Source organism: Vombatus ursinus, unplaced genomic scaffold (genome assembly GCF_900497805.2).
Source record: "Vombatus ursinus unplaced genomic scaffold, bare-nosed wombat genome assembly UNPS02014807.1, whole genome shotgun sequence".
Classification (NCBI taxonomy): domain Eukaryota; kingdom Metazoa; phylum Chordata; class Mammalia; order Diprotodontia; family Vombatidae; genus Vombatus; species Vombatus ursinus.
Window position 1 is genome coordinate 11076371 of NW_020954585.1, and position 23127 is coordinate 11099497.

At 38.9% G+C, this 23127-nt stretch overlaps 1 protein-coding gene across 5 annotated transcripts in view; it reads right to left on the reverse strand.

Moving 5' to 3' along the window:
• The window catches only part of EPN2 (epsin 2), a 95811-nt gene extending 74905 nt beyond the window's left edge, over nt 1-20906 (reverse strand). For 3 of the 5 annotated variants that reach the window (XM_027874797.1, XM_027874798.1, XM_027874795.1), the window contains exon 1: nt 20722-20906. The gene's annotated coding sequence lies outside the window, so the exon portion shown is untranslated. Of the gene's footprint in view, nt 1-20157; nt 20178-20721 lie in introns of those variants that run through there. The other 2 variants (XM_027874799.1, XM_027874796.1) reach the window with 2 other exon arrangements.
• Nucleotides 20907-23127: the final 2221 nt, after the last annotated feature.

Genomic DNA, 23127 nt, shown 5'->3' on the forward strand with positions numbered 1-23127 from the left:
CATGCTTAGAATCAATCTCTGATTGACTTCAAGATTTATCTCATGTCAAATACACAATTTAGACATAAAGGGTGAAACTATAAACAAACTAGGAGAGTAAGGAATAGTTTACCTGCCAGATTTATGAAGAAGAGATAGAGAACATTATGAAATGCAAAATAGATAATTCTGATTATATTAAATTAAAAGGGTTTTGCACAAACAAGGACAATGCAACAAAGATTAGAAGGTAAGCAGAAAGCTGGAAAATAATTTTTACAGCCAGTGTCTCTGATAAAGGCCTCATTTCTAAAATATATGGAGAACTGAGTCAAATCTATAAGAATACAAGTCATTCCCCAATTGCTAAATGGTCAAAGGATATGAACAGGTAGTTTTCAGATAAAGAAATTAAGGCTATCTATGTCCATATGAAAAAAATGCTCTCAATCACTACTTCTTAGAGAAATGCAAATTAAAACAATTCTGAGGTACCACATCAGATTAGCAAACATGGCAAAACAGGAAAATGATAAATGTTGGAGAAGATGTGGAAAAACTGGAACACTAACGCATTATTGGTGGAGTTGTGACCTATTCCAACCATTCTGGAAAGCAATTTGGAACTATGCCCAAAGGGCTATAAAACTGTCCATAGCCTTTGATCCAGCAACAGCACTTCTAGGGCTATATCCCAAAGAGATCATAAAAAAGGGGAAAGGATCCACATTTATAAAAATATTTATAGCAGTTCTTTTTGTGGTGGCCAAGAAATGGAAATTGAGGGGATGCCCATCAACTGGGGAATGGCTGAACAAGCTGTGGCATATGAATGTAACGAAATACTACTGTTCCATAAAAAATGGTGAGCAGGTAGACTTCAGAAAAACCTGGAAAGACTTGCATGAACTGATGTTGAGTGAAGTGAGCAGAACCAGAACACTGTACATAGTAACAGCAACATTGTGTGATGGCTGACTTTGTTAGACTTGGCTCTTCTGAGCAATGCAATGATCTAAGACAATTCCAAAAGACTCATGATGGAAAATGCTATCCACATTCTCATTTTTGAGGTTAATCCAGAAAAACACAACTACAAAAATGAAAGCTATATCCACATCCAGAGAAAGAACTATGGAGTCTGAATGCAGATCTAAGCATACTATTTTCTCTCTTTGTTACTGTTTTTTTCTTTTTTATTTCCATGGTTTTCCCCTTTTGTTCTGATTCTTCTTTCACAACATGACTAATTTAGAAACATGTTAAATATGATCATACATGTATAGACTATTGCATCTCGTCTTGGGGAGGAAGGAAACATTTAGAATTCAAAATCTTATAAAAGTGAATGTTGAAAACTAAAAATAAATTAATTTTTTAAAAATTTCTTACCTCAAGTATCACCTTCTACACATTAAGTCAATAAGTCAACAAGCATTTATTAAGGACCTTTTATGCACTGGGCACTGTCCTAAGCACTGGAAATACAAGAAAGGCAAAAATAGTCTCTGCATTCAATGAACTTACAATCTAATGAAAAGCTCATAACTGAATGTAGGCCTTTCCTAAAACCCCTAACTACTAGCACATTTCCCCTCAAAAACTTGCTTTGTGGTTATTTCGTATAAATCTATACCTGTACATGTTTGCCTCCCCCAGTGGAATGTAAATTCCTAGAAGGAAGGATCTATTTCATTTGTATGTTATCTCTAATGCCTAGCTTAGTCCTTGGCAGAATAAATGCTTAATGATTAATTATACGTAAAATAAAAGATGATAGATTAGATAGTCTCTTAGGTCCCTTCAACTTCTAAAATTCTATGATTCTATGAATATGGAATCCTCCCTCCTCTATCAAACGCTCCTCATAGATGACATGCTAGGATACTTAAAAGAATGTCAATATTGTCAACTAAAATAAAGCATCAAGTCTGCCAAAGAGAAGAAAAATAAGCATCACGAGCTTCTGCTAAAAGTACTGCTTTTCACTTCATAAAATGAAAGAGGCATCTACAAATTGCTATCTTATTATCATTAGCACCTACCAGTATTTACTGAGCATCTTTTATACACAGGATCCTGTAAAAAGTACTGTTTACTCCCCAAGTGCTTAATTAAATCCATTAGGTTATAATTTTCATTCTTTGCAAATGTTAACTTGATAATTTAATCACCTTTAGCTTAAAAAGGAGATACGAGTAATTTTAAAATCAGCACCTACAAACTGTTTTCCAATAAAATATGATGTTTAATTGTATCTATTCTTAAAAGGCCCCTAAACTTAATGTACTCATCTGAACAATACAGCTGCTTGAACAGGAGGCAGACAACAAATCTCCCACATACATATTCCAATGAAAACCCTGAGAAAATAATGATGAAGAGATCCAGTGGTAAACTACAGTAAGTAGCTTCTTCCACTGTATAACAGCACAAAAAGTCAGTGAAAAACTAAAGGGCAAAATTTCCATTAAGTTTGCACATCTGAGCTATGCGGTGCTTTGCTCAGGCTCTTCTTTTCTGCCCCTTTTGTTCTGGCCTCTACCGTCCTCACTTGCCCGGGGCACCTGACTTGGGTGTCAGCCAGAAACCAAATGGCAATAGGAATGGAGGGCCTGCCAGTTTGCCAGTGGGACATGGATGGTCAGCAAGGCTCCATGTCTATGAGCATCAAGAGCAGGAGGGGCTGTCCTGAGAAAGTCCCTGGGTAGGAATTTTAGAAGCCTATGGGGAATGGCAGCCCACTGAAACCTCTACAGCCTTCAGACCAGTATAGCCCAAGGCCTAGGGACTCTGAGGCCCATAATGCTGTTCTGAGAAGCAGAGATAGCCTAGAAGATACAGAACGCTGAACCTCAAAGATACAAGGGATCTATCCCTGGGAGGTGGAAATCAATTCAAGAACTAAGGAAATTCCAGGAAAGATCATGGAAAAGTGCTGGAGAGCTCTGGCACAAAGACATAAGTCAGGAACTAAAGCTGGAGAAAGGAGTAAATCATGTAATATGATCAAAAAAGACTTTTCAGAGGGACTACAATTAGCTAGAAGAAATGAAGAGATAAAAAATAAAATAAAATCTCTGGAGGAAAACTGAAAGGAAAAGTAGTTTAAAAAGAGGTAAACATTACCCAAGAAATGGCCTCCCTGAAAATAATAAAGCAAATAGAAATCAATGACTGTCAGCAAGAAATATTTGCACAAAATCAAAAGACTGAAAAAAAACAGAAGATATCTCCTATTAAAAAAAACTGACCTGGAAAACAGGTCAAAGAAAGATAATTTAAGGAATGATAGACTCCTTTGAAAACCATAATAAAAATGCTGGAAACTGTATTTCAAGAAATCATAAATAAAAATTGCCTTGAGCTATTTTAGAATCAGAGAGGAAAGTAAAGATAGAATCTACAAAAAACCTGAAAGGAACCCCAAAAGTCCCATGAATGTCAGCCAAAATCAAGACTTCCCACATCAAATAAAAAAAATTTTAAGATCCACAAAGGAATTATTATTACATAAATTATTTTAAATCAATTGTGGTATTAATGTAATGGAAGATTAATGTACTATAAGAAAAGACAAATGTATTTCAGAGAATCTTGGGTAGCATTAACTGACGCAAAGTGATTGGTATCAAAACAATTTATAAAAGGACAGCAAATACTGAAAAGGAAAACAACTTTAACGGAAAGGCCAAACCATGTCTCCAGATTAAGCAGCTTCTGATAGAGAGGTGATAGACATAAAGTGGAAAGATATCCATTTTTGGATATGGGTAGTGCGCGGGTTCATTTTGCTTGACTAAACTTGTTACATGGGTTTTTTTTTTTCCCCTCTTCAAAAAACAAAAATAAAGACACCAAGTATCAAGTTTCTACTATATGACCAGCATTGTAATAGATGCAGAGAGGAAGGTACATTTTCTCTTCAGGGCCAACCTTGGTCATTATAATTACACTTTAGTTTCAAAACTTTTGTTTTTTGTATTATATTACAATTATAGTGCTCATTTTCTTTTTTTAAAATCTTTATATTAATACTGTTGTAGTCATTTGTGCATATTGTTTTCCTAGTTCTTTACAGTAGTGGAGGATCAGAAGTATGGAACACTTAATATACCATTATGATTGGTTATTGGTTAGTTTTACTGAACTGCTTTTCCTACCTCCTTTCTTTGTTTACAAGGGATAGCTCACGAAGTAGGGGTGCAGGAAGGAATATATTCAGAAATGAAGGCTATATAAAAAGAAATGTCAACAAAATTTTTAAAAAATAATGTCTGAACTAAAAACTAAATGAAACTAAAATATCAAAACATAACTAAATCAAGCAAGCACTTCAATTCACAACCTAGAGTTTAGTATTACCCAAGTCATTAAACATTTATTAAACACTTACAATGTGAAAATTATTCTAAATGCTAAGAATACAAAGAGAGGTTAGAAAAATCTTGCTCTCCATCTACAATCTGATGGCTGAAGAGGCAGGGGGAGAAGAATCAGTACTTCACACTAATGCTGAGTTTGGGTCCCCTGAGAAGATTGTACAGTCTTGATGTTTTTCCCTTATGAAAATATGGCAGACAAAAGAGATTAATGTGTTAGTAAAGTCAATAAGCATTTTAAAATTTTCATTTATTTTGTATTAACTTATAATACCATAAACTGCTATGATTTACTGTCCCCCAAATGTCATCAGAAGATTCCGACATGAAACTGTCAAATGGAAACTAAGTTGTATCTAGAAATGAGGGCACATTTGAAAAAACTCATGAAAATGGTCAATTACTGCAGGCTGAATATATGCAAACAGTCAGATATCAAAACAAAACAATTTAGGTCAGAATGTAATATGGATAGAATTAAAACTAATCTTAGACAACAGGATAATGTTGAATATAATGGCTGAAGGAATATGTATTCTAAATCAACAGATCAGAAAACACTCAATTGAGGTATGAACACAGCTTTCATTTTTTTTTTGCACTTAACAGTATTTTATTTTTTCCCAATTACATGTAAAGAGAGTTTTCAACATTCATTTTTGTAAGATTTTGAATTCCATATTTTTCTTTCCTCCCTTCCCTCCCCCCTCCCCAAGACAGCAAGTAATCTGATACAGGTTATACATGTACAATCATGTTAAACACATTTCCACATTAGTCATATGTGAAAGAAGAATCAGAACAAAAGAGAAAAAACAAGAAAGAAGAAAACAAAAACAATAAAAAAAAGTGAAAATAGTATGCTTCCATCTGCATTCAGATTCCATAGTTCTTTCTCTAGAAGTGGATACAGCTTTCAATTTTGTAATTGTATCTTTCTGGATTAACCTCAAAAACAAAGAGTAAAGTATTACTTTTGTTTGGGTTTGAGACTATGTTACACAGCCTTTCAAGTTTGTGAAACCCATGGATGGACCCAAGCCTCAGGTCTAAGTTAATATGGCCTCCAAACTGAAAGACTTCTCATGAAGATCTTTTTGGTTCATGTTCTCACTCAAGGTTTCCACTAGAAACATCAAAATTTGTTTCCTATGTGATAGATCTCCATAACAACAACAACAACAAAAATGGGCCTTCTCATATCCAGTTCAGGCTAACAAAATATTGAATATATATAGAACAATTTCTGTGTAACCCAGCAAAAACAAAATTTAAAGGACATCCCCCAAGGTCCCAAAGTAGTCAAAATACCTCTTCCTCCCTTTCCAGTGAGCTTGTCTCCCTCCCAAAGGTTCTAAGTCTTCCAGACTTACAGAACCTCCATTAACAATGAACCTTGAATTCATATTGAACCTTTCAATGAACCTTGCTTCATATTTAACTGAAAAAAACTGAGGCTTTAGTCAAGGGCTCCCTCTTTATTTACCCCTCCTACCACATCACTCAGATGACTTCTGTCACTATCTCTTCACACAAAGAACTGATCCTTTTTCTTGGCAAGGCAAAACCTACAGGCACAAACAATTCAATTCCACCCCACCTTCTCTAGCAGATTACTCCTTGTATCTTCCCCACTCTCATTAATCTCAAATCTCCCTCTTCTACTACTCTGTGCTTCCCTGATGCCTACAAACAAGCCCATTTCTTCCCCATCCTTAAAAAACTCTGACTTGATCCATCCAACTCTAATAGCTAACATCCTCTATCTCTCTTCTCTTTTGTGGCTAAACTCCTTTAGAAAAACTGTCTATAATGAGTGCCCTCCAATTCCATTCCTCTCACTCTCTTCTTAACTCAACACTCTGGCTTCTGACCTCATCATTCAGCTGAAATTATTCTTTCCAGAGTTACCAATGATCTCTGAATTGCCAAATCTAATGGCTTTTTCTCAAACCACATTCCTCTTGACTTCTCTGCAGTTTGACATTATTGATCACCCTCTTTTCCTCGATACTCTTTTCTCTCTATGTTTTCATGACCCTGCTCTCTCTGATTCACCTCCTACCTGGCAGACTATTCTTTTTCAGTTTCCTTAGCTGGCTCTTTATCCAGGTATTGCCTACTAACTGTGGGTGTCACAGAGAGTTTTGTCCTAAGCCTTCTACTATTTTGCTTGGTGATTTCATCAGATATTGTGGATTCAATTATCCTTTCTATAAAGATGATTCTTAGATATACTTATCCAGCCCCATTCTCTCTGTTGACCCCCATGCAGTCTCACATCTCCAACTACCTCTTGAGTATCTCAAACTGGTTGTTCTTAAGACATCTTAAACTCAACAAGTCCAAAACTAAACCCGTTAACTTTCCACCAAAACCCTCTCCTCTTCCTGACTTCCTTATTACTGCTGAGGGCACTATCACCCTCCCAGTTACCTAGGTTGGCAGATATCATTCTTGACTCTTCACTCTATCCCACCTGCTATATCCAAACCTGGTGCCAAATCTTGTTGATTCTATCTTCATAACAGCTCGTTTACACCCCCTTCTCTCCTCTGACACTGTAATTACGTTATTGTAGGCCAGCATCATCTCAAGCCTGGACTATTACAACAGCTTTCTGTCTGAGCTCCCTGCCTCAAATCTTTCCAAACTCCAGTCCATTCAGCTTTTAAAGTGATCTTACTAAGGTGCAGGTTTGACCACATCCCAAACACACAGCCCTCCTCCCACCCAGTAAACTAAAGTAGTTCCCTATTTCCTACAGTATCACATATAAAATATTGTATTTGGCTTTCAAAGAAGTCCTTCGTAAGTAACCTGGCCCCTTCCTGACTTTCCAGTCTTCTTTTACACCTTACCGTCTTCCACTTACTCTATGATCCAGTGACACTGGACCCTTGGCTGTTCCTCACACAAGACAATTTATCTCCAGACTCTATGTATTTTCACTGATTGTCTCCCATACCTGGAATGTTCTCCCTCTATCTCCTGGCTTCCTGCAAGTCTCAACTAAACCTCACCATCTAAAAAGGTGTACTTTCCCGTGCACTTCTTTCCTCCAGTGCTAGTCCCTTCCCTCTGACATTACCTTCCATCTATCCCACATTTCTTTTATGTACATAGTTGTTTCAATGTGTTCTCCACCATTAAACTGTGAGCTCCTTAAGGTGAGAGATTAGGGACTTTTAAAAAACCTTTATTTGTATCCCTAGCACTAAGCATAGCATGCCTGGCAGGATAGTAGCCACTTAGTAGCCCTGTAGAATTGACCTGGTGTTTGTAGTGTTTGTTACAGGACCAAGAGAATCCACACTTTATCAAAGGGCTGGTCCTGACAAAGGAGTTTAACAGCTCCATACAGAAGGGATCCCTAGAGAATAACTCTATGTTTGTTAGGTGTCTATTACTGATCATTACCTATAGATAAGATACACAGTAATACTTCTATTAACAAAGAAGATTATTAATACATTTCTTTATGACAGACTTCATTACAAAGGCTATGCTATATTTGAAATGATATATTTGAATGCATACCTCCATTAGGAGAGGGTACACTATAAAATTCCTTAAATTAGAAAGTACTAAAATGCATTTTTAAAAATAGGCAATTGCAAGATGTTATTACAGCTGGAGGCGGTCCTAAAGTTATCTAGTTCAGCAGTGCCAAACTCAAATAGAAACTGGAGGCTACTAAACTATACATAAGGTTTCCTATGCTATGTTCTATTGTATTTCTATTTATTTTGTTAAATATTTCTGGAGGCACCTAGGTCTGTTGCACCTGTTTTGATACCTCTGATCTAGTCCAACCCTCTCCATTTTTTCAGATAAAGATGACATACCTGACAGACCTGGAAAAAAGAAGAGGCTAAAGAGAAAGGGTGCCTTAAATGAACAAATGCAAAAAAGAGAAAGGAGATGGTAGAAGAAAGGTCTCATGGGATGGAGCTTGTCACAATGACCCATGCTAGAGCAGAAAAGTCTTCCAAATTCTGGGATAATTCAGTAAAAGGTGAAAGATATGCTTTTCTACCCCTAGGAGCTTCTAAGAGTAGATCTCTATCCAATGTCTAATATTATCCATAACTAAGAGGTGAGTCCCTGGCATGTTTATCCCAGATAAGTGGGGTATAGAACAGGGAGTGTGGAATTATTGAAAACAAAGATCAATGACTGGCATCAGATGCTTTTTTCTCTTTTGATCTGGGGAAGATGTTAAGACAATAGGAGAGCACTGGTCACCTAAAATTGTAGACAGTTGTACACTCAGCCAGGAGCAGAGTGAAGAGAGAGGTGGTTTGAATAATTAAGGCAATTGTCATCAACTTCCCAATTTTGCCTGAGATTGATCCCACTTCTTTCCACTGCTCAGAAGCAAACCTTATCTCTCTTCACAAAGGTTATTTTTGATGTGTGAAGTTCCAGTTGGCATGAACACTGTAGTTGAGGCAATATGCCATACCAACTCAGCTTCAAATACCTTTTTTTTTTAAAATCCCATCACTAACAACTTCATAAAGAAGTTGTGAAGAGGAGACAGTATCAAAAAGGAACAGTCAACAGTCTCAAATGCTATAGAAACCCAAAAAGAATGAGACAGGAAAAAAGTGGATTTAGGAATAAAGAGTTCCTTAATAAGTATGAAGACAGTAGTTTCAGTAGTGATGGAAATAGAAAGAAGATTGCAAGAACTAAGTAACGAATGGGTGGTGAGAAAATGGAAGCAGAGAATGGAGATAAAAAAACTCACTTTTTCTAGAAGTTTGGCAGAGGAAGGGAGATAAGAGATAAGCACTAAGAATTCAACAAGTATATTTTGTTAATTAGGATTCCTTTGTGAGGGGGCAATAACAAGACCCCCTACTCTCCACTTCTGGGTCAGAGGAAACTAGAATGGTAGGAACAAACCAGTTAGCAGCCTATATATACACTGTCTGGCTCTTTGATTTGGATTGTTGTGTGATAGAATAATGAACAATGGATTAGGCTTTGGGAGACCTGATTTTTAGTCCTTATTCTTTCAAAGATCATAGCTAGAAGCTATCTCAGAGGCCACATGGATTAATTCCCTGAATTTACATTGGAGGAAAGTGAGACCAATGAAGGTTAAGTGACCCGCCAAAGGCCATATGTGTATTAAGTATAGGATGCAAGATTTGAAACCTGGTCTTCTGATTCCAGAGCCAATAATCATTCCACTGTACCATATATTAAATAGCTATGTTAGCTTCAGCAAAATTTATTTTGTTACCTCTTTCTTTATCCATAAAATGATAATTCCTGTCCTATTTAGTTCTCTGTATCTGAGGTAGTCTTGCCTATCCCACAGTACTACTACAAGAATCAAATGAAAGCACTTTGCTCTTACCTATATTTAAAAAAGCATTTTGTTAAGTATCTGCTGAAATAAAGTATCATTATCACCAACTGCACTAGTTAACATGCTGTTTTTAAAAAAAAAAAAGTATACAGAGTAATAATTTAACCACTACAAGGCCCTCAGTAATGGGAAATCTTAAACTAGTGAAAAGTGTTAAATATACTTAAGTAACACAACTCATGTCCTATACAAAGGACCTGCATGCTAATGAATAAGCATTTGAAAATTAGGTATGTTGTCTGTAAGCAAATAAGGCTTTATCACTTCCAAGTGCTTTGAAAATACTTAATGTTACTATTAAAAAAAAATTAGAAGACAAGCAGATCTTATATCTCTGACAGCTTTGGATAGAAGATGTCTCTTGTAACCATACAAGGGATAGAGGCAGTTACAAAATATTAAAACAGATAACTGATTATACGAAACTGAAAAATTTCTGCACAAACAAATTTAATGTGCCCAGGATAAAAAAGGAAATGGTGGAATGGAGGGAAAAAAATCTTTTCATCAAGTTTCTGATAAGGGCTCATTTTCTAAGCTATCTAAAAAATTAACAGATTACACACAACCAAAAGCCATTCCCCAGAAGATAAGTGGTCAAAGGATATGAACAAACTGATCTCAAAAGAAGTGCAAATTATTAATAACCATAGGAAAAAATGCACCAAATCACATAATAAGAGATATGCAATTCAAAACAATGCTCAAGTTTCACCTCATACCTTGCAAACTGGCAAAGATGACAAAAGATGGGAATAGTCAATGTTGGAGAAGTTGTGGAAATAAAAGTACATTACCTTCTTGGTCAGTGGTAAATTGATATACCCATATTAGAAAGTAATTTAAATAGTGATTAAAATGTCCCTTTCCTTTGACCCAGAGGTTCCATCTTGGTTTACACCCCCCCAAAAAAGCTACTGATAAGAAAAAAAGTCTGAACATACACCAAAATATTTGTAGTAATACTTTTTGTAAAAGCAAAGAACTGGAAACAAAATAGATGCCCATTGATTGAGGATAGCTAAACAAATTGTGGTACGTGAACATAATGAAATATTACTGTGCTGTAAGAAATCACTTATGAGGAATACACAAAAGCATGAAAAAAGTTTAGAAAGAAATGGCATTAGAAGACACCTTTATACAAACCACCCCTTTGCAGAAGTGGGAGTTCCATAAGTATAGTATATTGCACATATTTCCAGACTTTTCCTCTCTTTTTATTTTACTTTAAAAAATATTATCTGTTATGTAGGATGACTCTCTAGTGGGGGGGGGGAAGAAAATGGGGGGAATTATGGTGATTTTAAAAAAAGGAATTACATCAATAAAAATTTACTTTTTAAAAAATCTGAAGTTTTTTTCTTTTACTCAGGTCAAAGTATTGTGGATTCCCATTCCTTCTCACTTCCTCTGAAAAATATCTAAGGGTTTTAGTGGCTCTATAAAGAAAAGATCTATTTTTCTTTTCTTTATTATTCTTACCCTTTACTTTATGCAAAATATTGTGCTAGGAACTGGGGATACAAAGACAGAAATGGAAAACTGCCCCTGCCTTAATGAAACTCACACTCTACTGAAAGATACAAACAAGTAAATACAAATTAGTTTAAGAAGGGAGAGAACATGAACAGCTAGGGAATGGGTTGGGAAGGAAGAGAAGGAGAGGGTCAAGAAAGGCATCTGGAAGGAGGTAGCACCTGAGCTCAGTCTTAAAGCAAGCTAAAGATTCTAAGAGACACAAGTGATGAGAGTACAAATCCAGGCAAAAACCATGGAGACAAGAGATGGAATGATCTCCAAACTGGGTTTAAACAGCAAGTAGGCCATTCTGGGTGGAACACAGATTACATGAAGGGGAGTAAAGTGAATGAAATCTAGAAAACCAAATTGTGAAGGCCTTTAAATGAGAAGTTGAGGAGTCTATGGTTTACCCTAGGGGTAACTGGAAGGTACTGAGTATCTGTCTATAGGAGAGATTCCTGTTTTGGTAGTGGTTGGACTGGATGGCTTCTGAAGTCCCTTTTGACTCTTAGATTCTATGGGCCTTGCTCCCATAATCATCTCTCTTCTTTGTAGCATGAAGGATCATCAATTGATCCTTCCACTTTCAAACTTCTCAAGCCTCTTGTCTTGGGGGGAAAAAGTTGGTTGGCCTTGTTACCCCTTCTAACTACCACCCAACTTCCTTCCTTTATTTCAAAACCAAATTTATCAAACATGGTCTGCCCTGCCTGTTTCCACTTCCCATCCACAAATTTTCCTTCTTAATTTTCTGCAATATGGCTTCTGTTCCCACTATTGGGAGAGGTCTTAGGTTCCATTCTGACCTCTGTCACTTCCTACCTCTATGACCTTGGCCAAATATGTCCCTTAACCTTTCAGGGTCTCAATTTCCTCCTCATTGTAAAATGATGGTGTTGGAATAAATGTCCTCTATGGGTCTTTCCAATTCTAAATCTAAGGTTCCATGTATATGTTCCCCGAGGCTCAGTCCTCCATCTTCACCTTTCAACACTCTTTGCCTCCATGGGCTTATTCATGAATTCAACTATAACCTCCCAAATCTATATCTACAGTCTTAACCTTATACTACAGTCCTATGTTTTCACCTGCCAAAAGACCCCTCCAAATTGGATGTACCCTGTTACCACAAATTCATCATTTTCCAATTTGAACTTTATCCTCTTATAATTACCCCATTCCTGTTAGCAATTCCACCATTCTTCTAGTTTCCCAGGTTGAAAAATTTGAAGTCATCTTTCATGTTCCCTCATCTCCTACTCCACCATGTAATCTAGCACCAAATTTTATAATTTCTTCCTCTGAAATACAATTTTGGATTTTACTTTTTCCCTCTATTTTTTCACTGCACACCTTTTTATGAGGTTATACTTAAATTAATACTACAGCATCCTGGCTGATCTGACTCTAGTCCCGCCTCCTCCAATAAATTCTTCATCTAGCTGCTAGATGGTCCTAAAACACCATTTTCATTATTTTACTCCTCCACTCAACTCTTTTGCCAACTGAAAAGTCCAACTATTTTTTTTAATATTTTACTGATATTCTTTCACATCACTATCTCTTCCCAATGACTCCCCCTCACCAACAGAACTCCCCCTTTTAACAAATACAGTCAAGCAAAACAAATGAATACAGACATTAGCCGTGTCTGAAAATTTGTGCCTCATTCTGCACCTATAAGATCATTAATTCTCTACCCAAAAGCAGCTGTTTTCAAGGTCCATTATCTATCCCTATCCCAAAGAGACAACTAAGTAGCTATGTACAGCAAGCATTTGGTGACTTGGGACTAGAGCTCAAGGCCGGATGGATAGATTTGTGAGTCACCTGTAGATATGATCACTGAACCCAGGGGAATTTATGTGATCACAAAGATAGTGTAGAAATAGAAGAGAAAAGGATCCAATACAGAGCACTGGGATGTGACCAGGCAAAGAGGGCAGGGCAAAGGAAATCAGAGCATGCAATCAGCAGGTAGGAAGAAAATCTGGAGATAACAACATTATAAATAATACCCAGGGAGAAGAGTATTTCAAGACGGGGAGATGATCAACGGAAGTCAAATGCTTTGAAGGTCAAGAAAGATAAGGACTGAGAAAAAACTGTGGGATTTAGCAATTAAGAGAACTATCTGTGGGTAACCTTAAAGAAAGCATGAAAGGGATTAAAAAATGAAGATTTGGGGGGAAGGGGGAAAGTGGAGGTTAATATAACAGGATGGCCAAAAGAAAGAAAAGAGGGTCATTAAAGCATTTTAGTCAAATGAACAAGAGAACAGAAAAACAAGCAAGACAACATTGATGGTTACTGTGATCAAAAGGAAAAGCTTGTTTTGTATTAAAGAGACTCATAGTTCTGTGTATAATCCTCTTTTTCTGTTCTACTTTGTATATAGAAATGTTTGGTGTTTCTTAAGTTTAGAATTTAAAAAAAAAACCTTTAAGAGAAAAAACCTTTCCTAGAAGTTTGGTTTCAAAGGGGAAGAGAGATATATGATGGCAGCTTGAGAGGATGTCAGAGGCAAATCAAGTGGTTTTGTTTCGTTTTTTAAAGGACGAAGGAGATATAAACCTCTTTGTAGACAGCAGGAAAGGACGGAGTGAATAAAGAGATTGGGGGAGGGTGCAGCAAGTGATCAAAGGGGTAAATAATTTTAAAATAAACTCCAGGGGATGGGATTAACAGGCACAAGTAGAGGGTTGGCCTGAACAAGAAGAAAGTTCACCTCTTCCACAGAAAATAGAAAAAAGGAGACAATAAAAGATGTTCAAAGGATTGGAGACATAAAATTAGAGAGGAAGATCAAGACAGATAACCGCCACCTAATCAATCAAATATGATGAGAGGAAGAGGCAACTAGTGGTCTAGGTAAGGCATGAGTGAGGCTTTTTGACCGAGTCCAACAAATCCCAACTTGGACCCAATCAAAAGGCTGCACTCAAGGACCTAGGAGGCCACATGTGGCCTCAAGGTCACAGGTTCCCTACCCCTGGCTAAGTGATTTGAGAAGAGGCTTGGAACATGGTCTGTATGAGGAGAGGGGGTGAATTTGTCTCTTCAACTAAAGGATAAGCTTTTTGAGGGTAGAAATCATTGTCTTGGTCTTCTATTATGAAATCAGCACAAAGTGGGACTGTTATTAACAGGCACTCAAAAACTTGCAGCTTAAAAAATGTTGAGCTTAGTCTTATCAATTTCTATTTCCTACTATTATTTCTCCTTCACTAATGTTTAACCCTTTTTTACTATCATGTATTTCTTCTCCTCTGAGTTTCTGAAGAGGTTATAAAATTACAATTATAAAACCTTGGTGGTTATAGTTACAGGGTAATGGTAGGTATTAAATGACTGTTGTTTACCATTATTTTTATTTACATACCTTTAGGCAACTTTCAATCTATGTAAAGGTAGTCACATCCCAATTACTTTCAATTATTTTGTAAGACTAGCTAAAACAACATATTTCAATTCACATACTCTTATTTTTTTTCCACTGAAGTAAAAAAAAACTAATTTTAGCATTAATTTGATAATAGCTATAATAGCATTCAAGATTTATCCCTTAAAAATGGGCATTATGTCAAATACCATAACTCTAAAGTGCAAAGAAAAGCACATGATATCTGCCCTTAAAGAATTATTTACGCAATAGTAAGTACACTATTTTAAAATAATGCAAAAACCTTCTATCGGTCACCTATCAATAATTCATTTCATGCATGTTACCTCAACAACTCATATCTATAGCATGGATAGCAGCTGCTATTGATCATTTGAGAGAAAAACAAATATTTACCACCAAAAATGATGTCATTCTAAACTGCAGAATAAAGAGTTCCTAGGATTACCTCCATTATGTACTAACTGCCATACACTACCTCAAGCCTCCACAATATAAATCTTTAATTCACAGTATAAATTATTTGCTCCAAGAAAAGCATCAATACAATTTTTAAAAGGAATTGTTTTTATTAGATTCCACTGTAATGCTGGTTAAGGAATATAGCTCAAATAATAACTCCAGAAAAATGAAAAATACCTTAAAAATTTGCTTTTCAATTTACAAAATTACTTTATGTCCATCTTTATGAGACTCATGAACTCTGATTTGCAACACACTCTTGCATTTACGGCCATCTTTAAAGGGCATAGGCTTCCTACAATTTCCTTCACTAAACCAGATTAGGGGAAAAAAAAAACCCAAAACCTTGATACTTGTGACCAGTCAAAATTATAATCAGAAAATACTAAAACTAAATCTCCTTTGTGAAATCAAATTTGATTCTTGAATTTGTTGATCAATTTGAGAGAAGTAATTAGGAGTCTTTAATCATTATATTTTTGCTATTCCATATTTATCACTATAATGTTTGCTTTGGAAGAAGCAGAGAAGGAATCTGCACTCAAAAGCAACTACAGCTTAATTACAGTTACAAGCAGACAGCATTCACTATAATCAATAATCTCTCAGGATGAAGCTGATTTTGCCCTTATCGATTTATTATTAATATAATCTCAAAACGAATCATTACATTTATAAAAGCCATACATATACTCCATTCCTTGAATAGTGTAGGCTGCTAGGTAGCCCAGTAGAGTGTTTTACTTAGAATAAGTCCCCAGTTTCCTCATCTGTAAAATGGGAATAAGTACCTACCTTACAAGGTTTTTATTTTTTTTGAGACTCAAATGAGATAATATGTAAAGTGCTTTACAAATCTTAAAACCCTATATAAATTGTAGCTATTATCATTATTAGTGTACTGTCACTTGTTCACCGGAACATTAAAACATTCTTCAATATTACATAACCTGCCCTACATTAATACTAATAGCTAACTTTTATATAGTGCTTACTATATGCAGCACTGTACTAAGCATTTTACAATTATCTCATTTGATTCTCTCAACAACTGTGGAAGAGAGGTGCAATTATTACACCTATTTTACAGTTAAGGAAACTGAGGCAAACAGAGGTTAAGTGATGTGTCCAGGGTCACACAGCTAGCAAGCAACAGAGGTCACATTTGAATTTAGGTCTTCTTAACTCCAGGCCTGATGCTCTATCCACTTCACCACCTAGCTGCCTCACATAACAAGCTAGTAGGGTGAATAGAGCTATGAAATGTTTTAGGGGTAGGAAAAAAATCCCCCATACCTGTTTGACTACTGTTTGACTGCTAGGTGACATAGCAAATGGATCTCTGACTAGACTCTGGGTTAGAAGTGTCTGAGCTTAAATCTTGCTTACAACCCTTATTAGCCATGTGAACCAGACAAGTCTTTAACCACTCAGCCTTAGTTAACTGTTCTGTAAAATGGGGATAATAGTAACTACTTTTATAGAGTTGTGAAAATCAAATGAGGTAATATACGTAAAGTGCTTCAGAAATCTTAAAGAATACAAAACCAGTAGTAGTTACGGTTTTGAATGAATCCCTGAGAAAAGTAAGGCAAAGTTGTTAGCATTTTAGCATTGGTACAGATCTAGACTGAAAGAGGCTGATACACTACTAGAATTTCTGGAACTAAATTCCAAGAGCTTTAGGGTTTTTTAGTTTTGGTCCACACCTGTGATTTCATTGGTATAGGGAGTTCCCCAAGAGAAAACTCCTTCCATAAATTCAGATCAGTCACTGTTGTGTAACTTGCTATCTATCTTACAGAGGACTCTAGCGCACTGAGAGGTTAAGTGACTTGCCCTGGGTGGCACAGGGAACAGGTTATGTGTCCAGAGTTAACACTTGAACCTAGATCTTTTTTTTTTTAACTCTGCAGACTGCCAGCCTGCTGCTCTCTATCTACTCTACCATGCTGCATATCCTCAAATTGATTTTAAAATAAGCTAAAAGTCTTTTCAATATTAAGTTGACTGCTCCTCAGTCTCATTTGCCTGTCAGCTGCCAGGGACCCATTTAATTCTGGCCCTCCAATTCACAATTTATGATCCTAAACTTCCAAACAAGTGTGACTCTTCCCACTGAAATCTAGGCTGTGTGGTACAGGGGTAAAAGGGCTTTGTTTAAGAGTCCAAGGCCCTGGATTGGATTCTAATTTTGCTTCTGTCAATAACTGTGTGACCCTGGACATGTTACTTAACCCTCAGTTTCCTCATCAGTAAAATTAAGGGGTTGAACCTACATTGCCTCTACGTTACTTTCATTTCTAAATCTATGATCCTATGATCCACTTGAACAATTCCTCCACATTTTAAACAAATTTTTAGTAGTTCCTATTTCAAGTTTTAAAGTCGATAGCCTATCCTATCATTAGGATACAACTAGACCACTACACCACTTCAATATATTCAAGAAAAATTCAGCCTTTTTAAAGATGATGCATTAAAAGGCTAATAGGTAACATGGTATTATTAAATGTACAGGATTAATCAAATAATTCCATAAACCAGAAGCGTGCTTGTTTGTTTACTTAATTTCAATTATTCTTTCTCAATCAACTTTATATTTTCAGCTATGGGGAATATGAGAGGCAGTAAAGTGGCTCAGTGGATAGAGCACTAGCCCTGAAGTCAGGAAGACCCAAGTTCAAATCCAGCCTTACTAGCTGTGTGACCCAGGACAAGTTACTCAATCTCTGTTTGCCTTAATTCAGTAGAGGAGGAAATGGCAAACTTCTCAGTATCTTTGCCAAGATAACCCCTTGAGCGGTATGGTCCACAGGGTCATGAAGAATCGGACATGACTGAACAACATGGAGAAAATGACAAAAGAAATTACTGAATTTGTGTGAAGATATATCAATTTTTAAATAATATAGCATCTAACAGAACAAAATACCTTCTATTCAAAACCATCTATCCAAAAAAAAGTAAACTATATTCAGTACAGTAGCTCTAAATTTATATGGAACAATGCAAATACGATAAAATATATTTCCTGGACTTTTTTTTTTCTGGTCATAGCCTCAGGTTAAAGTTCTCAGAAATATTTTATCCATATAGCTGGAGGAATTTCAACAGTGAAACAGCTATTACCAATGATTATGTTTAAGAATTTACAATTCTACACTTGAAGAACACTGTGATATAAAGCAAAGACAATGGGGTCACCAGACCTGGGCGTTAGTTCCAGCACTGTTCCCATCTCTGTGATCCTTATCTATAAAATGAAGGAAGTAGACTAGATAAATTCTCAGATGCCTTACAGGTCTAAAATTCCAAGATTTTATTACTCTAAGCTGCCTTTGGACACTCGTGGGTCAGCCTTTAACACTTAATAGCCTGGTGAACAGTAGAAGTCATTTGCCCTAAGCAACATTCTGAAGCTAAATTACAGAGGAGTTTTGGATCTTTATTTTTCATGGGTGAAGACAATTCCCTATGCTAAATGAAATAAAAAGATCACAAGATCACAGATTTGGAGATGGAAGGGGCTAGTACACTAGTTTAGTCCCTTACTTTACAGAAGGACTGAGGCCCAGAGGTTAAATAATCTGATCTCACAGAGATAACCTCAGTTCTCTCTCCATTATACCATGAAGTAAACTCTATCCACAGGTGCAGACTTTCCCACTCCCTCCACTCCCAAAACAATAAAATGGATACAGCCTGTGTGTAGTTGAAATGTATATTTCCTCTTATGAAATTTTAGAAATGCTTCATTTAATATCAGAAAAGCAAAATGTTTAATATAATAATCAAGTGAAAAATTTAAAAACTATTTGAACTATTTGTCATATTAATGAAGTCATAAAACTAAAGAAATACTTGATTTGCTATGGAAAACATTACATATAAAGTAAATATATTTCTATAAAGGAGACATTGTTCAGATTTAGTTAATTGAAGTCATATTTTAAAATATTTTAGAGTTTTAAAGTTTTATGTTCTAATACTTCATAATGGTTGGGCCTAACTAATCTCATTACAAGATACTTACAAAAAAGATACCTGGCTTGGCAAATAGTAGGCACTTCATAAATCTCTACCAATGAAAGTGATGTCCCATTTGTCAATGGAACAGAAAATAAAAACTTCAAGAGCAAAACAACTCTCTACAAAACTCTACCAAAAATTGTACAATGACAAATTTATCCAGTATATTCAATTCATGACATTTGTGACAAAATCCCAAATGTAACAGCAAGTTACTGCATTCAATGGTTTGCAGATTATCCTTAGATTCTCTTGGATGAGTAAGAGCTTATAAGAAATTTGAGAAGCAATATTTAAACCAGGTCAAGGTTCAGTCAAACACAGATGAAAAATTAATTACCAATACAAACCGGAAAAAAAAAAAAGATACAGAAATTTTCCGTGTAATTGAGATACCATTTATCACTGTGGTGGCTAGAATTTCTGCCAAACTTCCGTTATCTGGTGGTAAATGAGGAAGCAGAGATTGTTCGAACTCATCTCCCTCTCACCCCCACCAAGACCCCAAGCCTCATTTAACCGTAGTTGTCCTCGTTTGCCTGTTGGAGCTGTGAACAGATGAAAGCCATGGTTCTCACCTTTTCCTACGCACCTTTAGTGGAAGCGCTAAAGACACCTGGGTAACCATTCCCCGAACAAGAATTTCGTTAAAACGCAGGTAGAAAACACAACCACAGTAACAACCATACCTAACATTTACATAGTTTTTAAGGTTTGCAAAACGCTTTACATCTTATATAATTTGATCTTGAGCACTAAAACAATTAGTATTAGGTACCAATTCGAAAGACTATAAACTATTAGCTTCAAAGCCTGGATGAGGAAGAACCTGCTTGGAGAGAGCCGTGGAGACGCAAAAGCCATACACACAAAAACTTTGGCCAGGGACAACCCAAAAAAGGGGTTTAAAAAAAAAAACCAACCTGTTGGCACCTCTTCTACTCTACAGTAGACTGACCAGCCAGCCTTCTCAAACAGTCTTAGCTCACCTTAGAGCCCGGGCTGCCATGATCTGAAGGCAACTGGGGTGATCTGCCAAAATGGGAAGGGAAGCACAGAGCCCCGGGGTTACGGGGGGCGGGGGTGCGGAAGGGGTCGACCGGGAAATGATTACACCGATCTCGGGCGCGCAGCGCTCCCAATCCCCCGCCCCCCCCCGGCAGCCAGTCCGGACCCCCGACCGAGCTCGCTCTCACACCCACACAAGGAACAAAAGGCAGCCCCAAGCCCGGCGCTGGAGGGTGACTCTCAGCTTAGGGGAGGGGTCAGGGCTGGGGAAGCGGCCGCCCCGCCGGGGAGCCATGGGGCTACAGGAGGGAGGGGCACCCCTCCCACGCCCCCACCGTCGCCCCGCGTGGGGGGAGGGGCTCGGGCCTGCCGGACTGCCCCCTCCTCCTCACCCCCAGCTAGGCTGAGGGCGTTGGGGGCTCCTCGAGCCTCGGCCGCCGCCGGCCAAGCGCTGGCTCCGAGGCTCGGCTCCCGCGCCGCTCCCTGAGGACGGCGAGCCGAAACCCTCCCTGCCTCCCCCTCTTCCATCGCCGCCCAAAACTCACCTTCTTCTTCTCTTCTCCTCCTCCTCCGGTCCCCCCCCGCGCCGGAAGCCCAGGGGCCCTCAAGAACAGGGCGCAGGGGGAGGGGGGACGAAGGAAGGGAGCCGGAGCCTAGTGGGGGACCACCCGCCCAGCTCGCTCGCAGCCACCGCGTCTGCCTAGCTTTGACACCCACACACCATCCAACATGGCGGCCGGGAGGGGGCGCGCCTGCCTGCCTGCGTGCGCGCATCCGTGCGTTCCGCGCCCCCTCCCCCCCCTCCCGCCTTCCCGGCTTTCCACCCGCCCCCTCGAGCAAAGCGAGCCGAGCGGATTCGCGCGCCGGAGCGTGCGCGCGCCTGCGCGAGGACGCGCTCCCTTTCCCCCGCCCCCAGCCCCCTAACCCCAACCGCTCGGCCGGGACCCCTCCCCCTTCCCTCCCGGGGGAGGGGGGCGCCGCATGCACGGGAGCCCCGCCTCCCTCCCGTCCAGAGTATTCCCCATGCCCTAGCTCCTTGGGGCGGGGGGCGAGGATCAGGAGTTGACTGACACCCAGACACACTGACGTCCGAGAAAGAGAGGACTTCCCCCCCCCCCAGCCTCAGCCCCCTGCCCCACTGCCCCCAGCTTCCTCCCACCACTTGGCTTCGTCGCTGCTGGGACGCAGCTGCTGTCCTCCGCCCCGGGCAGACACCACCCCTTTTCCCGAGGTAGTGCCTCCCTCTTCGGGGCTGACGGGTGCTCCTTTCTGATATGGTTCCCACGCAGCATGTCCATTTCCCTGACTGGGAAACTGAGGCATGACCCCAAAGGGGAAGCACCCTTCTCCCACCTCGCCCCCAGGTCCGAAGACAAGTCCCTGACACCGCCAGGCATCCGCCCCCTCCAACTTTGGGTTGTAGCAACATCGCCCGTGGCCTTTCCCCCATTGCATTTCATCCGCAGCCCTGGACTGACCCAGCATTCCTTATCAGAGGAAGGAGCCACTAACTGGAGTCCGTCTGGCCCTAGGGACTGTGCAGGAGGGACTTCCTCGGGCCTCAGTTTCCTCTTCTTTAAAAGGAGGAGCTTGGATTAACTTCCGTCTCAGGCCCCGAGGGGCTCTAAATCTAAGATCCACATCTGCCGCGAGCTGGATGGAGAGTCTGCTATTCATCGAGAATTCATTAATTAAGCCCTTACTGAGTGCTAAACACTAGGGACACTGGTATCCCCCTAAAAGCTATACACGCCTTTGAGTAGCTTTGATTTCGCTAGAGACTTTGCTGTACTAAGGCGTAGGACGCAGGGGTATGTTGATTAGCCTTGTACTTAAAGATAAACAGGAACACTAGGTAGCGTGTGGCAAGTGATTCCTCGTGCTCCACACAGTGTCCAGATGAGTTCAGATGAGGAAGGATAGGTCTGTAAGGGCTGGGGCGGTTAGGGAAAACGTGTCAGGAGATGTCCATCTTATATTGGTAGAAAAAGGGGGAAAAAGCACCCTCTCTCCCCTCTTCTCTGCCCTTTTACTCCCCAATTCTTTACGCACAGTGGCTAAGAGCCATTTTTATTTGTTCCCCAACCTCCAAAACCCAAGGTTAGTGTTTCATAGTAATGACGATAATCCGACTGACTTTATGTGATGCCTTACATAGATCATCTCACTCGATTATTGTCTCCATTATGCAAATGAGGAAACTGAGCAATTAAGTGATTTACCCAAGGTGTTGTCTAGCTAGGTATCTGAATCAAGCTAGGAACCTCGCTATTCCTGATTCTAGTTCTGTCTTCTACATCACACTGCCTCTCAAAGATGAAAGCAACCCTTCTCCTGCCGATCACATATGCCTGTCTGTCAGCCTCCACCTTGACAGTGTTTTACACAGCAGGATTTTGGTCTTATTTATATTTTCTGTGGGGCAGCTGGGTGACAGAGTGGATACAGTACTGGGTTTGGTGTCGGGAAGATTCATATTCCTTCCTGCAAATCTGCACTCAGACACTTAGTAGCTGTGTGACCCTGGGCAAGTCACTTACCCCTATTTGTCTTAGTTCCTCATCTATAAAACAAGCTGGAGAAGAAAATGGTAAACCATGCTTTGCCAAGAAAACCCCAAATGGGGTCAAAAAGAGTTGGACATGACAACAATTTTCTACTCCCTAGTAATACTGTCAATCAATTAATATCCCCAGAGAACCTACACTATCCAAGGCAATGAGTTAGGCTGAGGAGGATACAGAGAAATATTGTAATGTATTACCTGCCCTCAACAAGTCTGCAATTTAATTATGGAGATGAGAATAGGTAGGAAATTCTAGGAACCCAAAGAGATAATACAGATTGTAGAAACTAAGAGAACAGAATGATACTATTGAGTCAAGGTGGTTAGAATAAGCTTCAATTAAATGCATTCATTCTTTCAACAAATATAGATATAGCCCCCTTCT